The 16271-nt window shown below is 59.6% G+C and overlaps 10 non-coding genes across 10 annotated transcripts; 5 read left to right on the plus strand and 5 right to left on the minus strand.

The window, feature by feature from the left end:
* Positions 1-7779: 7779 nt before the first annotated feature.
* Positions 7780-7852, plus strand: TRNAF-GAA (transfer RNA phenylalanine (anticodon GAA)). The gene has a single exon. It is a non-coding gene; the product is annotated as a tRNA-Phe (tRNA).
* A 268-nt stretch (positions 7853-8120) lies between these two features.
* Positions 8121-8208, minus strand: TRNAY-GUA (transfer RNA tyrosine (anticodon GUA)). The gene is given in 2 exon segments: positions 8121-8156; positions 8172-8208. It is a non-coding gene; the product is annotated as a tRNA-Tyr (tRNA).
* A 1573-nt stretch (positions 8209-9781) lies between these two features.
* On the plus strand, positions 9782-9854 carry TRNAF-GAA (transfer RNA phenylalanine (anticodon GAA)). The gene has a single exon. It is a non-coding gene; the product is annotated as a tRNA-Phe (tRNA).
* A 268-nt stretch (positions 9855-10122) lies between these two features.
* On the minus strand, positions 10123-10210 carry TRNAY-GUA (transfer RNA tyrosine (anticodon GUA)). Its single transcript is given in 2 exon segments — positions 10123-10158; positions 10174-10210. It is a non-coding gene; the product is annotated as a tRNA-Tyr (tRNA).
* Positions 10211-11783: 1573 nt separating this feature from the next.
* On the plus strand, positions 11784-11856 carry TRNAF-GAA (transfer RNA phenylalanine (anticodon GAA)). The gene has a single exon. It is a non-coding gene; the product is annotated as a tRNA-Phe (tRNA).
* Positions 11857-12124: 268 nt separating this feature from the next.
* On the minus strand, positions 12125-12212 carry TRNAY-GUA (transfer RNA tyrosine (anticodon GUA)). The gene is given in 2 exon segments: positions 12125-12160; positions 12176-12212. It is a non-coding gene; the product is annotated as a tRNA-Tyr (tRNA).
* A 1573-nt stretch (positions 12213-13785) lies between these two features.
* TRNAF-GAA (transfer RNA phenylalanine (anticodon GAA)) lies at positions 13786-13858 on the plus strand. Its single transcript has one exon. It is a non-coding gene; the product is annotated as a tRNA-Phe (tRNA).
* Positions 13859-14126: 268 nt separating this feature from the next.
* On the minus strand, positions 14127-14214 carry TRNAY-GUA (transfer RNA tyrosine (anticodon GUA)). The gene is given in 2 exon segments: positions 14127-14162; positions 14178-14214. It is a non-coding gene; the product is annotated as a tRNA-Tyr (tRNA).
* Positions 14215-15787: 1573 nt separating this feature from the next.
* On the plus strand, positions 15788-15860 carry TRNAF-GAA (transfer RNA phenylalanine (anticodon GAA)). Its single transcript has one exon. It is a non-coding gene; the product is annotated as a tRNA-Phe (tRNA).
* Positions 15861-16128: 268 nt separating this feature from the next.
* Positions 16129-16216, minus strand: TRNAY-GUA (transfer RNA tyrosine (anticodon GUA)). The gene is given in 2 exon segments: positions 16129-16164; positions 16180-16216. It is a non-coding gene; the product is annotated as a tRNA-Tyr (tRNA).
* Positions 16217-16271: the final 55 nt, after the last annotated feature.

The following is a 16271-nucleotide window of genomic DNA, read 5'->3' on the forward strand; positions in this document are numbered from 1 at the left end:
TTCTTAAATATGGGCACTATACTTGCCCTTTTCCAATCCTGTGTGACCTCTCCCGATTGCCACAAGCTTTCAAAGATGATGGCCAGCGGCTCTGTGGTCACATCAGCCAAATCCCTCAGCACCCTTAGGTGTATCCCATATGGCCCCATGGACTTGTATGTCCAGCTTTTCTAAATGGTCCCTGTAGCAGGACAGTAGGGTGCACTCCTGTGCTGATCCACCTGCTTCATTGTGCCTGGCCACCTACCAAGCTCTGAGTGTCTCCTCTGGGGTGCCTATAACTGGCCAACCCCCTTCCTGGAGCACACCCACAAGCCTGGGTTAACCAATGCCACCACCTGAGATCTGGTCATTTCTCAGGCCCTGTGCCTCACAGGCCTTCCTTTAACCTGAAGCACAGAAAGCAGCCTCCCTTAGTCAGCTGAGTCAAAGGTATGCCCAATCCTTCTCAAGCATGTACCACAATGCTTGTTATAGTGGATATCTTTATTGGGTAGAGAGGGTAGGTTTGGGGAGGGGTAGGAGAGAAGTATCAAACAAATACCCTGAGCAAAAAGAACTGGCCTGATAGCCATTTAATACACTTCTAAATTACTGTAAGCTACCTTTCTAGTTACACTTCTTGTAATTTACTCACTTCAGCATCCTGGAAGAGAGTAAGAGTTGTAGAGGTTCGGGTTGCTGTGTAAAACCCCCAACATGGGACCTGGAGAGCCTCTCCCTTAAATAGCCCTCCTGACCTTGCCTTCTAGACGCAATCAGGGGCAGGTGTTGTTCGATGCTGACCAACCAATCTGAAAAGCAACACACCTTGATGGGGATTCAAGCCCCTGCCCCCCAGGTCATGAGGCCAGAGCTCAAAACAATAGAGGCTAGGTCTCCATCCTCCTACCTGAGATCACATATGCCATAACCCAGGGCAACCAGATTGACGGACAGGTGAGAAGACTGAGACAAAGAGGCAAAAACAAACCCTAAGACAGGATGCTGGGATGGAATTCCTTTAGAGTCTCTAACCTGTTCTTCTGCCACTGTTGGCTGTTCACCTCCTCCTCAAGCTGTGCTGCCTGATGCAATAGTCTGGGAGTTCACCTTGCCTTTGAAGACTGAGGTGAAAAAGGCATTGAGTACTTCAGTCTTTTATGCATCCTCTCTCACTAGTTTGCCTCCCAAATTTAGTAATGGACCCACACTTCCCCTGATCCTCCTCTTGCTACTGACATATGTGTAGAAACCCTTGTTACCCTTCATGTACCTTGCTAGCTGCAACTCCAGTTGTGCTTTGGCCTTCCTGACCTCATTTCTGCATGCCTGAGCAATACTTCTATACTCCTCCCTAGTAGCTTGTACAAGTTTCCACTTCTTATAAGATCCTTTTTGTGCCATATTTGCTAGTCTACCTGTGCATTGGGATGGTTTGCTCCTGCACTCCTGATAATGTTTCCTTAAAGTACAGCCAGCTCTCCTGGACTCCTCTTCCCTTCAGGCTGACCTCCCAGGTAGGGTTACCACATTTCCAGTTTCAAAAATTAGGATGCCTATCGGGGGGGGGGAGGGGGGGATGACACACCTCACTCCCCACCTACAACCCCCTGGCCCTGCTAGTGTCCCTCACTCTCAACCTGCAGGCCCCCCCGTCCCTACTGCTGCTCCTCACTCCTGACCCACAGACCCCTGGCCTTTCTGGTGCCCTAGTGCCCAGTGCAGCCATGGAGCTCCCTGCTGCCCTCAAGGGTCCCCCATCCCCTTTCCCACACTGGAGAAGGAAGGGGCCTGCCCTGCCGCATCCCTAGCACCCAGGCAGTTTCTCCAAGTGCTAGCAGGTACCTGCCCCCCTTGCATACCCATCCACTCCACACACCCCTGCCACACACCCATCCACCACAGCCTCCTAGGCAGTCCCCAGACCCTAGCCCTCCGACTCCTGGCCTCCCTCAGACTTATCTGCATCAAGCTGCTGAAGCTGTTTCCACCACAAGAGCACTAGGTACCTGGTAACCTTGGGGTGAGGGAAATGGTTCTGATCTCCAGGTGGTCCCAACCCTGTTCCCACCACCCTGCCTGGATGCATGATGGCAATGTGCATGTGCGTGCACAGATACACGTGCTCCTGCTGCCTCCAATTGCCCTCCTCCTGCTCCGGCCAGCATAGCAGAGCAAAATCCTGGCCATTGGTTCAGATTATAAAAAACTGCCTGGATAGAGATTGAAGGGTCCAAAAAGACATGTCTGGGAACACCCAGATGTATGGTAACCCTACTCCAGGGGATCCTGCCAATGAGTTCCCTGAGGCAGTCAAAATCTGCTTTTCTGAAGACCAGGGTCCTTACTCTGCTGCTCTCCTTCCTTCCTTTCCTCAGGATCCTGAACTCAATCGTCGTGTGGTCACTGCTGCCCAAGTTGCCATCTACTAACTAGTACCTTCTTCACCAATTCTTCCCAGCTTGTGAGCAGCAGGTCAAGATGAGCACAGCCCCTAGTTTGTTTGGACTGAGCACAATAGTTTGTCTTCATTCAGTACATCAGTGGGGGGCAGCCATTTTTGGATGTATGTTACAAAGTAAGGCCTGCACCCTCCCCACATGCCACTCCCTTCTGTCCAATTTGCAGAACTCCTTTCTGCTCCCTATCTCCCTGCTGTGTTCCCTGCCCACTTTTTGATCTGCTGCGTGCTCCACACTGGCTGTCCATGCCACTTGTGGCACATGTGCTGCAGATTGGCTATAGTTGAAGTAAAACGTTGCTCTGGGGTAAGCTATGGGCACACAGGCTGCTGACAGATGTGAACCTCCCCACATCACCACCACACCCCAAAAAAATGCTTTACTGCCAGAATAAGTCCATTTGTTTCACCTGGCTCCCCAGCATGTGTATAGATCAGGGTTTCTCAACCTGTGTGATGCAAAGGTCCTCTAGGTGGGACTCGGGTCACAGCAGCAAAACCAGAAGCACCAAGGTGGGACTTCCAGTTTCGCTTTTGCATACTTCGATCGGCTGCTGGCCTCCGCCCCCTCACCAACCAGTGGAACCAGGATTTTTTAATCTTACATAGTTGGGGCGTAAGGTGCAAAAGGTTGACAACCGCTGGTACAGATCAGGTGCTTCTGTGGGACTTTTCAGTGCTTTTATCTAAAGCTGATTCTATTTGCTATTGAAAGCACTGTTGAAGCATGCCATCTATACAGACATTGGGCAAGCTGGGTCTAATGTGACACCTCTTCTGGGTGTGTGGTGTACTCAGTGCAGGGGCCCATCAAGCTGAAAGTAAAGCACTGTTTTGTTTGATTTTGTTTTCACGTCTGTAAGCAGTCACAGTGCCTAGATTAGTTCTAGTTAAAGAAAGTCCTGTATCAAAACATTCAGAAGAGGCCATTACAGAACTGAGTGGATGGGAGAATCTTTGTTGAAGCTGTTAGACAGTGATACAAGTTAATGATACAGGTGCAGGTAGACCTGTAGGTCTTTCTAGGATTGCTTCTTGTTCTTGCCTGCTGGGCTCTGACTAATGTATAGTTTTTTTGTTTTGATTTTTCCCCCTTTCCAGTCCAGTAAATAACCTTGGCACTTCCTTGTTTTTGGTGGCATGTTTGTTTTCAGGAGGGTGGCAAACACCTCCAAAACCCCTGTCATGCTCATGTGTATGTTGTAGGCTGAGCTCCCCCAGAGGGAAAACTCCACTTCCCTCCCCTGAATACTCTCAAGAGCTGGACTCCTCACTTTATGGCAGCTAGTCCACACTGGGTGTGGCTACACATTCATTAACACACCGTAATTATGGCACATAAAGTTTAGTACCTTTAATGAAATGTACTAACTTAATTGCCATAATAGGCACTACTGTGCATTAGTGGAGATGAATGGTTTTTCATAGATGTTTGGGTCAGAAGGGACCTCAGCAGATCAGAGTCCAGCCCCCTGTCCTGGGCAGAAAAGAGGGGCCAGACAACCCCAGCCAGGTGCATGTCTAGCCTCCTGTTAAAGACCCCCAAGGTAGAGGAGAGCACCACTTCCCTTGGAAGCCCAGTCCAGATTCTGGCAACCCTCACTGTAAAGAAGTTCTTCCAGATGTCTAATCTAAATCTGCTCTCTGTCAGTTTGTGGCCACTGTTCCTAGTTACTTCAAGGGGTGCCCTGGTAAACAGCACATCTCTTATTCCTTGCTGCCCCCTCCACTAATCTGTAGGCAGCCACAAGATCACCTCTCAGCCTTCTCTTCTGGAAGCTGAAGAGATCCAGGGGCCTCAATCTCTCCTCATAGGGCTTTGCCTGCAGGCCCCTAACCATACAAGTGGCCCTCCTCTGGACCCCTCTCAAGGTTGTCCACATCCCTCTTGAAGTGCGGCACCCAAACCTGGATTCAGTACTCCAACGGCAGCCTGACCAATGCTGCATAGAGTGGAAGTATTACCTTTCTGGACCTGTTTGTCATGCACTTGCTAATGCACGATAAAGTGTGGTTAGCTTTACTGATCACTTCATCACATTGATGACTCCTGTTCATCTTGGTGTTCATCTTTGTAATACTACTGTGTATTAATGCATTAGCACAGGCTTTACCCACCATGCTAATGCACGGTTGAATTAGACTTGTGTGCATTAAGGATCTTGTGTAGGCATGCCAACTTTGTGCTTGCTGCTTCTGTCCTATTTCTACTTCTACAGGAGCAATGACTGTTTTTCTGTCAGGATGCAAATAGTGTCAAACTGTGTGTGAGAAGCAGCAGTTGATCCTCAGTTTGGAAGCAGAATAGGTTCACAGGCCCAGGTGGAGGCACAAATAAAAGAGTAAGACATGCCTATATAGCTCTAGGGGAAGGCCACAAAGCAGGCATGCAGCTTCATAGATTTCATAGACATTAGGGCTGGAAGGGACCTTGGAAGATCATCAAGTCCAACTCCCTGCCCCCCAGGGTTTGAAGTCATCTAGGGTCAAAGGATCCCAGCAAGATAGATGTCCAAATGTTTCTTAAAAGAGTTCAGAGTAGGTGCTTGCTGTCTGTCTCTCAGGATGTTGCCATCGGCCAGTTTGTCAAGAATGGTCTCTTTGATAATTTTTTCCAAGATTTTCCCCAGGATAGAGGTCAGGCTGATAGGCCTGTAGTTTCCCAGATCTACTTTCCTCTCTTTCTTGAAGATAGGCACCACATTGGCCTTCTTCCAATCTTTGGAAACTTCACCTGGGTGCCAGGAGTTCTCGAAGATCCATGCCAGCGGCTGAGCTTTGATGCCTGCCAGTACCCTGGGATGTAAACTGTCCAAGCCAGCTAACTTGAAGGTATCCAGCCTTTCAAGGTGTTCCTCTACATGGTCTACAGTGATGTAGGGTAACAATTCTCCCTCTCTCTGGCCGTCCCGTACCATATTCAGTAGGGCGGTCCCTTGGGGATGGTGAAAAAACAACACAAAATACCCATTAAGCAGGTTGGCTTTTTTCTGGGTGTTGCTTGTCAGCTGTCCCATTTGGTTTAGCAGGCATTCAATGTTACTCTTGCTTTTCTTCCAGCTCCCAGCAAATTGAAAAAAGGACTTTTTATTGTCTTTGATACATGTAGTCAGTTGGAGTTTGGTCACAGCCTTGGCTTTTCTGGTTTGTTCCCTACAGGTCCAGACCAGTGCAGAGTACTGCTCCATTGAGGTGATTCCAGTCTTCCATCCTTTATAGGTCTTTCTTTTTAGATGCAGGAGGCTCACAAATTCCCTGCATAGCCAAGGGGGCTGCTGTGCCCTTTTCCTACCTTTTCTCTGAGATGGGATAGAAATTGCTTGTCCTTTCAGGATTGCTCCCTTGAGGAGCAACCACCCATTCTGAACTCCCTTCCCCTTCAAGTTGTGGTCCCTTAGGGCCTCGCCAACAAGCCTCCTGAGCTGTCAGTCAGCTTTCCTGAAGTCAAGGACTTCTGCATTGCTGAATGACGTGTCAGCTTTGCGGTGGATAGTAAAAGTGATCAGCTTGTGGTCACTGTCGCCCAGCTTCCCTTTGACCATTATGTCACTGACTAGATCATCCCCCTTTTGCCAGTACCAGGTCAAGCAGCATCTTGCCTCTTGTCAGTCCGTAGACTTGTTGAGTCAGATAGAGCTCGTCCACGCATGTAAAGAAGCTTTGCAACCATTCAGATTTGGCTGAGTGCTCTTCCCATGAGACGTCTGGGTAGTTGAAGTCTCCCATGACAACCATGCATTGGGAGCTTGCAACCTCAGCCAGTTCCTTAGCAAATTCCTGGTTGAGCTCTTGTTCCTGATTAGGAGGTCCAAAAGCGCCTGGCCCACCCACCCGGGACCCAGCACTCCACCCACCATCACCGCCCCCTCCCGCTCGGCCCCCCGCTCCGCGCCCTGCCTCCCGGCGAGCCCCCGCCTCGCTTTGCCACTCACACCTCCCACCCCTCACCTGCTCTCGCCCAACCCGGGATTTGCTTGACAAGCACCTGTGCGTGCAAGCCAGCCTTTTGCTGCGGCTACTAACGCCACCAAAACGCTGGCTTGCAGCCATACATGCTTCTCGAGCAAATCCCGGGACGTCCTTCTCCCCTTCTGCTCGGCCTTGCTGCGGCCGCAACTGGAGTCCTGCCTCCGCTTTTGGGCTCCGCAATTCAAAGAGCACGTGGAGAAGCTTGAGAGGCTCCAGAGAAGAGCCACGCGCATCAGCACAGGTCAGGAAAACAGACCTGACGACGACAGGCTGAGAGCCACGGGGCTCTCTAGCCTGCAAAGGCGCAGGCTCGGGCCTGAGCTCATGCCCACCTATAAGTTTCTCACGGCTGGCCACCAGGAACTGGGAGAACCTTTCTTCACCACAGCGCCCCAAGGGACGACGAGGTCGAACGGTCAGAAACTACCGCGAGACCGTTTCAGGCTGGACATAAGGAGGAACTTCTTTACTGTCCGAGCCCCCAAGGGCTGGAACAGCCTGCCATCGGAGGTGGTTCAAGCACCTACACCGAACACCTTCAGCAGCAAACTGCATGCTTCTCTTGCTGGGATCCCATCGCCCCAGCTGACTTCCTGCCCCACGGGCGGCGGGCTCGACTCGAGGATCTTCCCAGGTCCCTTCCAGCCCAAATGTCCAGGAAAACTATGAAAAACCACCAGCCCCACCAAGGTCAGGCGCAGGGCCCACCACGTCGCACACCTCCACCAGCCGGCCGCCCCACCCTCCCGCCTCTGCCCTTCCACGCCCCGCTCGCCTTTCCCCGCAGGCCCCACTCACCGCCAGGCCCACACGCCTGTCCCGCTGGGCCAGGCCTCCTCACTTGCCACATGCCTTGCCTTCCACAGCCTACCAGACGCTGGCCCCGCTCCAGAAACGCCCGTCTCAAAAAGCAGACGCGCCGGCTGCAGCGTCCCACGCGCTCCGCGCGCAGGGAGCACGCTCGCTGCCCACCCCAAACGGCCCTCGCCCGCAGCCCACCCGGCCAGCCTTTGGCTCGCCTTAGCCCTCCAGGCTGGCTTTTGCTTGCCTGGCACGGCTCCAGGGCCTCCAGCCCTGGCCACACAAGGCCAGTGACCTCACAAAGGAGGCCACAGGTAGGTCCTGGCCCTCAAGCCCAGCCCCTGCCAAGTAGGCCGGCCTGGAGCCTGGCAGCTGCAGGCTCCCCAGCCCACGCCACTTCTTGGGCCTCCTTTGTCGAGCACGGGCGCTGGCCGAGCAACCGCAGGTCCGGGAGCCAGGCAGGAGGCCCACACGCCTCCAGCCCACAGCCCCACGCCCAGCCTTCCACCTCGGGCTGCGCCCCTCCGGACAAAGGCCCCAGCCAGAGGCGCCCGCTCGCCCCGCCCGCCGAAGTAGCTCAGTTGGGAGAGCGTTAGACTGAAGATCTAAAGGTCCCTGGATCAATCCCGGGCTTCGGCAGCCCTCTGGCCTTCCTTTGGCTCCCGCCTGCTATGCCTGCCTGCCTGCCTGGCCACCCGTGGGCCAGCCACACCCCTGCCGCCTAGCCCACCTCCGCTCCCACACAGACACGCAGACGGAGACACCTTTTGGCAGGGGCAGCGCCAGCCTGCCACCAGGCCCTTTTGCTGTCCCCTTGCACAACTGACCTGTGCTCACCTTCCACGCAGGCTGTCCCTGCCACCCCCAGGCGCACAGCTTTCCTATGCAAGCCCCAAAAGGGGGGCGCTCCTTCGAGCCGGACTCGAACCAGCCACCTAAGGATGTCTTGCCCAACGCCCTACAGTCCTCCGCTCTACCAGCTGAGCTACCGAAGGAAACCCACCTCCCCGCCCCCTCGGCCAGCTTCACGTGACCCCCGCCCAAAAGCGCCTGGCCCACCCACCCGGGACCCAGCACTCCACCCACCATCACCGCCCCCTCCCGCTCGGCCCCCCGCTCCGCGCCCTGCCTCCCGGCGAGCCCCCGCCTCGCTTTGCCACTCACACCTCCCACCCCTCACCTGCTCTCGCCCAACCCGGGATTTGCTTGACAAGCACCTGTGCGTGCAAGCCAGCCTTTTGCTGCGGCTACTAACGCCACCAAAACGCTGGCTTGCAGCCATACATGCTTCTCGAGCAAATCCCGGGACGTCCTTCTCCCCTTCTGCTCGGCCTTGCTGCGGCCGCAACTGGAGTCCTGCCTCCGCTTTTGGGCTCCGCAATTCAAAGAGCACGTGGAGAAGCTTGAGAGGCTCCAGAGAAGAGCCACGCGCATCAGCACAGGTCAGGAAAACAGACCTGACGACGACAGGCTGAGAGCCACGGGGCTCTCTAGCCTGCAAAGGCGCAGGCTCGGGCCTGAGCTCATGCCCACCTATAAGTTTCTCACGGCTGGCCACCAGGAACTGGGAGAACCTTTCTTCACCACAGCGCCCCAAGGGACGACGAGGTCGAACGGTCAGAAACTACCGCGAGACCGTTTCAGGCTGGACATAAGGAGGAACTTCTTTACTGTCCGAGCCCCCAAGGGCTGGAACAGCCTGCCATCGGAGGTGGTTCAAGCACCTACACCGAACACCTTCAGCAGCAAACTGCATGCTTCTCTTGCTGGGATCCCATCGCCCCAGCTGACTTCCTGCCCCACGGGCGGCGGGCTCGACTCGAGGATCTTCCCAGGTCCCTTCCAGCCCAACTGTCCAGGAAAACTATGAAAAACCACCAGCCCCACCAAGGTCAGGCGCAGGGCCCACCACGTCGCACACCTCCACCAGCCGGCCGCCCCACCCTCCCGCCTCTGCCCTTCCACGCCCCGCTCGCCTTTCCCCGCAGGCCCCACTCACCGCCAGGCCCACACGCCTGTCCCGCTGGGCCAGGCCTCCTCACTTGCCACATGCCTTGCCTTCCACAGCCTACCAGACGCTGGCCCCGCTCCAGAAACGCCCGTCTCAAAAAGCAGACGCGCCGGCTGCAGCGTCCCACGCGCTCCGCGCGCAGGGAGCACGCTCGCTGCCCACCCCAAACGGCCCTCGCCCGCAGCCCACCCGGCCAGCCTTTGGCTCGCCTTAGCCCTCCAGGCTGGCTTTTGCTTGCCTGGCACGGCTCCAGGGCCTCCAGCCCTGGCCACACAAGGCCAGTGACCTCACAAAGGAGGCCACAGGTAGGTCCTGGCCCTCAAGCCCAGCCCCTGCCAAGTAGGCCGGCCTGGAGCCTGGCAGCTGCAGGCTCCCCAGCCCACGCCACTTCTTGGGCCTCCTTTGTCGAGCACGGGCGCTGGCCGAGCAACCGCAGGTCCGGGAGCCAGGCAGGAGGCCCACACGCCTCCAGCCCACAGCCCCACGCCCAGCCTTCCACCTCGGGCTGCGCCCCTCCGGACAAAGGCCCCAGCCAGAGGCGCCCGCTCGCCCCGCCCGCCGAAGTAGCTCAGTTGGGAGAGCGTTAGACTGAAGATCTAAAGGTCCCTGGATCAATCCCGGGCTTCGGCAGCCCTCTGGCCTTCCTTTGGCTCCCGCCTGCTATGCCTGCCTGCCTGCCTGGCCACCCGTGGGCCAGCCACACCCCTGCCGCCTAGCCCACCTCCGCTCCCACACAGACACGCAGACGGAGACACCTTTTGGCAGGGGCAGCGCCAGCCTGCCACCAGGCCCTTTTGCTGTCCCCTTGCACAACTGACCTGTGCTCACCTTCCACGCAGGCTGTCCCTGCCACCCCCAGGCGCACAGCTTTCCTATGCAAGCCCCAAAAGGGGGGCGCTCCTTCGAGCCGGACTCGAACCAGCCACCTAAGGATGTCTTGCCCAACGCCCTACAGTCCTCCGCTCTACCAGCTGAGCTACCGAAGGAAACCCACCTCCCCGCCCCCTCGGCCAGCTTCACGTGACCCCCGCCCAAAAGCGCCTGGCCCACCCACCCGGGACCCAGCACTCCACCCACCATCACCGCCCCCTCCCGCTCGGCCCCCCGCTCCGCGCCCTGCCTCCCGGCGAGCCCCCGCCTCGCTTTGCCACTCACACCTCCCACCCCTCACCTGCTCTCGCCCAACCCGGGATTTGCTTGACAAGCACCTGTGCGTGCAAGCCAGCCTTTTGCTGCGGCTACTAACGCCACCAAAACGCTGGCTTGCAGCCATACATGCTTCTCGAGCAAATCCCGGGACGTCCTTCTCCCCTTCTGCTCGGCCTTGCTGCGGCCGCAACTGGAGTCCTGCCTCCGCTTTTGGGCTCCGCAATTCAAAGAGCACGTGGAGAAGCTTGAGAGGCTCCAGAGAAGAGCCACGCGCATCAGCACAGGTCAGGAAAACAGACCTGACGACGACAGGCTGAGAGCCACGGGGCTCTCTAGCCTGCAAAGGCGCAGGCTCGGGCCTGAGCTCATGCCCACCTATAAGTTTCTCACGGCTGGCCACCAGGAACTGGGAGAACCTTTCTTCACCACAGCGCCCCAAGGGACGACGAGGTCGAACGGTCAGAAACTACCGCGAGACCGTTTCAGGCTGGACATAAGGAGGAACTTCTTTACTGTCCGAGCCCCCAAGGGCTGGAACAGCCTGCCATCGGAGGTGGTTCAAGCACCTACACCGAACACCTTCAGCAGCAAACTGCATGCTTCTCTTGCTGGGATCCCATCGCCCCAGCTGACTTCCTGCCCCACGGGCGGCGGGCTCGACTCGAGGATCTTCCCAGGTCCCTTCCAGCCCAAATGTCCAGGAAAACTATGAAAAACCACCAGCCCCACCAAGGTCAGGCGCAGGGCCCACCACGTCGCACACCTCCACCAGCCGGCCGCCCCACCCTCCCGCCTCTGCCCTTCCACGCCCCGCTCGCCTTTCCCCGCAGGCCCCACTCACCGCCAGGCCCACACGCCTGTCCCGCTGGGCCAGGCCTCCTCACTTGCCACATGCCTTGCCTTCCACAGCCTACCAGACGCTGGCCCCGCTCCAGAAACGCCCGTCTCAAAAAGCAGACGCGCCGGCTGCAGCGTCCCACGCGCTCCGCGCGCAGGGAGCACGCTCGCTGCCCACCCCAAACGGCCCTCGCCCGCAGCCCACCCGGCCAGCCTTTGGCTCGCCTTAGCCCTCCAGGCTGGCTTTTGCTTGCCTGGCACGGCTCCAGGGCCTCCAGCCCTGGCCACACAAGGCCAGTGACCTCACAAAGGAGGCCACAGGTAGGTCCTGGCCCTCAAGCCCAGCCCCTGCCAAGTAGGCCGGCCTGGAGCCTGGCAGCTGCAGGCTCCCCAGCCCACGCCACTTCTTGGGCCTCCTTTGTCGAGCACGGGCGCTGGCCGAGCAACCGCAGGTCCGGGAGCCAGGCAGGAGGCCCACACGCCTCCAGCCCACAGCCCCACGCCCAGCCTTCCACCTCGGGCTGCGCCCCTCCGGACAAAGGCCCCAGCCAGAGGCGCCCGCTCGCCCCGCCCGCCGAAGTAGCTCAGTTGGGAGAGCGTTAGACTGAAGATCTAAAGGTCCCTGGATCAATCCCGGGCTTCGGCAGCCCTCTGGCCTTCCTTTGGCTCCCGCCTGCTATGCCTGCCTGCCTGCCTGGCCACCCGTGGGCCAGCCACACCCCTGCCGCCTAGCCCACCTCCGCTCCCACACAGACACGCAGACGGAGACACCTTTTGGCAGGGGCAGCGCCAGCCTGCCACCAGGCCCTTTTGCTGTCCCCTTGCACAACTGACCTGTGCTCACCTTCCACGCAGGCTGTCCCTGCCACCCCCAGGCGCACAGCTTTCCTATGCAAGCCCCAAAAGGGGGGCGCTCCTTCGAGCCGGACTCGAACCAGCCACCTAAGGATGTCTTGCCCAACGCCCTACAGTCCTCCGCTCTACCAGCTGAGCTACCGAAGGAAACCCACCTCCCCGCCCCCTCGGCCAGCTTCACGTGACCCCCGCCCAAAAGCGCCTGGCCCACCCACCCGGGACCCAGCACTCCACCCACCATCACCGCCCCCTCCCGCTCGGCCCCCCGCTCCGCGCCCTGCCTCCCGGCGAGCCCCCGCCTCGCTTTGCCACTCACACCTCCCACCCCTCACCTGCTCTCGCCCAACCCGGGATTTGCTTGACAAGCACCTGTGCGTGCAAGCCAGCCTTTTGCTGCGGCTACTAACGCCACCAAAACGCTGGCTTGCAGCCATACATGCTTCTCGAGCAAATCCCGGGACGTCCTTCTCCCCTTCTGCTCGGCCTTGCTGCGGCCGCAACTGGAGTCCTGCCTCCGCTTTTGGGCTCCGCAATTCAAAGAGCACGTGGAGAAGCTTGAGAGGCTCCAGAGAAGAGCCACGCGCATCAGCACAGGTCAGGAAAACAGACCTGACGACGACAGGCTGAGAGCCACGGGGCTCTCTAGCCTGCAAAGGCGCAGGCTCGGGCCTGAGCTCATGCCCACCTATAAGTTTCTCACGGCTGGCCACCAGGAACTGGGAGAACCTTTCTTCACCACAGCGCCCCAAGGGACGACGAGGTCGAACGGTCAGAAACTACCGCGAGACCGTTTCAGGCTGGACATAAGGAGGAACTTCTTTACTGTCCGAGCCCCCAAGGGCTGGAACAGCCTGCCATCGGAGGTGGTTCAAGCACCTACACCGAACACCTTCAGCAGCAAACTGCATGCTTCTCTTGCTGGGATCCCATCGCCCCAGCTGACTTCCTGCCCCACGGGCGGCGGGCTCGACTCGAGGATCTTCCCAGGTCCCTTCCAGCCCAACTGTCCAGGAAAACTATGAAAAACCACCAGCCCCACCAAGGTCAGGCGCAGGGCCCACCACGTCGCACACCTCCACCAGCCGGCCGCCCCACCCTCCCGCCTCTGCCCTTCCACGCCCCGCTCGCCTTTCCCCGCAGGCCCCACTCACCGCCAGGCCCACACGCCTGTCCCGCTGGGCCAGGCCTCCTCACTTGCCACATGCCTTGCCTTCCACAGCCTACCAGACGCTGGCCCCGCTCCAGAAACGCCCGTCTCAAAAAGCAGACGCGCCGGCTGCAGCGTCCCACGCGCTCCGCGCGCAGGGAGCACGCTCGCTGCCCACCCCAAACGGCCCTCGCCCGCAGCCCACCCGGCCAGCCTTTGGCTCGCCTTAGCCCTCCAGGCTGGCTTTTGCTTGCCTGGCACGGCTCCAGGGCCTCCAGCCCTGGCCACACAAGGCCAGTGACCTCACAAAGGAGGCCACAGGTAGGTCCTGGCCCTCAAGCCCAGCCCCTGCCAAGTAGGCCGGCCTGGAGCCTGGCAGCTGCAGGCTCCCCAGCCCACGCCACTTCTTGGGCCTCCTTTGTCGAGCACGGGCGCTGGCCGAGCAACCGCAGGTCCGGGAGCCAGGCAGGAGGCCCACACGCCTCCAGCCCACAGCCCCACGCCCAGCCTTCCACCTCGGGCTGCGCCCCTCCGGACAAAGGCCCCAGCCAGAGGCGCCCGCTCGCCCCGCCCGCCGAAGTAGCTCAGTTGGGAGAGCGTTAGACTGAAGATCTAAAGGTCCCTGGATCAATCCCGGGCTTCGGCAGCCCTCTGGCCTTCCTTTGGCTCCCGCCTGCTATGCCTGCCTGCCTGCCTGGCCACCCGTGGGCCAGCCACACCCCTGCCGCCTAGCCCACCTCCGCTCCCACACAGACACGCAGACGGAGACACCTTTTGGCAGGGGCAGCGCCAGCCTGCCACCAGGCCCTTTTGCTGTCCCCTTGCACAACTGACCTGTGCTCACCTTCCACGCAGGCTGTCCCTGCCACCCCCAGGCGCACAGCTTTCCTATGCAAGCCCCAAAAGGGGGGCGCTCCTTCGAGCCGGACTCGAACCAGCCACCTAAGGATGTCTTGCCCAACGCCCTACAGTCCTCCGCTCTACCAGCTGAGCTACCGAAGGAAACCCACCTCCCCGCCCCCTCGGCCAGCTTCACGTGACCCCCGCCCAAAAGCGCCTGGCCCACCCACCCGGGACCCAGCACTCCACCCACCATCACCGCCCCCTCCCGCTCGGCCCCCCGCTCCGCGCCCTGCCTCCCGGCGAGCCCCCGCCTCGCTTTGCCACTCACACCTCCCACCCCTCACCTGCTCTCGCCCAACCCGGGATTTGCTTGACAAGCACCTGTGCGTGCAAGCCAGCCTTTTGCTGCGGCTACTAACGCCACCAAAACGCTGGCTTGCAGCCATACATGCTTCTCGAGCAAATCCCGGGACGTCCTTCTCCCCTTCTGCTCGGCCTTGCTGCGGCCGCAACTGGAGTCCTGCCTCCGCTTTTGGGCTCCGCAATTCAAAGAGCACGTGGAGAAGCTTGAGAGGCTCCAGAGAAGAGCCACGCGCATCAGCACAGGTCAGGAAAACAGACCTGACGACGACAGGCTGAGAGCCACGGGGCTCTCTAGCCTGCAAAGGCGCAGGCTCGGGCCTGAGCTCATGCCCACCTATAAGTTTCTCACGGCTGGCCACCAGGAACTGGGAGAACCTTTCTTCACCACAGCGCCCCAAGGGACGACGAGGTCGAACGGTCAGAAACTACCGCGAGACCGTTTCAGGCTGGACATAAGGAGGAACTTCTTTACTGTCCGAGCCCCCAAGGGCTGGAACAGCCTGCCATCGGAGGTGGTTCAAGCACCTACACCGAACACCTTCAGCAGCAAACTGCATGCTTCTCTTGCTGGGATCCCATCGCCCCAGCTGACTTCCTGCCCCACGGGCGGCGGGCTCGACTCGAGGATCTTCCCAGGTCCCTTCCAGCCCAAATGTCCAGGAAAACTATGAAAAACCACCAGCCCCACCAAGGTCAGGCGCAGGGCCCACCACGTCGCACACCTCCACCAGCCGGCCGCCCCACCCTCCCGCCTCTGCCCTTCCACGCCCCGCTCGCCTTTCCCCGCAGGCCCCACTCACCGCCAGGCCCACACGCCTGTCCCGCTGGGCCAGGCCTCCTCACTTGCCACATGCCTTGCCTTCCACAGCCTACCAGACGCTGGCCCCGCTCCAGAAACGCCCGTCTCAAAAAGCAGACGCGCCGGCTGCAGCGTCCCACGCGCTCCGCGCGCAGGGAGCACGCTCGCTGCCCACCCCAAACGGCCCTCGCCCGCAGCCCACCCGGCCAGCCTTTGGCTCGCCTTAGCCCTCCAGGCTGGCTTTTGCTTGCCTGGCACGGCTCCAGGGCCTCCAGCCCTGGCCACACAAGGCCAGTGACCTCACAAAGGAGGCCACAGGTAGGTCCTGGCCCTCAAGCCCAGCCCCTGCCAAGTAGGCCGGCCTGGAGCCTGGCAGCTGCAGGCTCCCCAGCCCACGCCACTTCTTGGGCCTCCTTTGTCGAGCACGGGCGCTGGCCGAGCAACCGCAGGTCCGGGAGCCAGGCAGGAGGCCCACACGCCTCCAGCCCACAGCCCCACGCCCAGCCTTCCACCTCGGGCTGCGCCCCTCCGGACAAAGGCCCCAGCCAGAGGCGCCCGCTCGCCCCGCCCGCCGAAGTAGCTCAGTTGGGAGAGCGTTAGACTGAAGATCTAAAGGTCCCTGGATCAATCCCGGGCTTCGGCAGCCCTCTGGCCTTCCTTTGGCTCCCGCCTGCTATGCCTGCCTGCCTGCCTGGCCACCCGTGGGCCAGCCACACCCCTGCCGCCTAGCCCACCTCCGCTCCCACACAGACACGCAGACGGAGACACCTTTTGGCAGGGGCAGCGCCAGCCTGCCACCAGGCCCTTTTGCTGTCCCCTTGCACAACTGACCTGTGCTCACCTTCCACGCAGGCTGTCCCTGCCACCCCCAGGCGCACAGCTTTCCTATGCAAGCCCCAAAAGGGGGGCGCTCCTTCGAGCCGGACTCGAACCAGCCACCTAAGGATGTCTTGCCCAACGCCCTACAGTCCTCCGCTCTACCAGCTGAGCTACCGAAGGAAACCCACCTCCCCGCCCCCTCGGCCAGCTTCACGTGACCCCCGCCCAAAAGCGC

This window comes from Crocodylus siamensis, chromosome 9 (assembly GCF_052110815.1).
Source record: "Crocodylus siamensis isolate JL-2025a chromosome 9, ASM5211081v1, whole genome shotgun sequence".
NCBI classification, from domain to species: domain Eukaryota; kingdom Metazoa; phylum Chordata; order Crocodylia; family Crocodylidae; genus Crocodylus; species Crocodylus siamensis.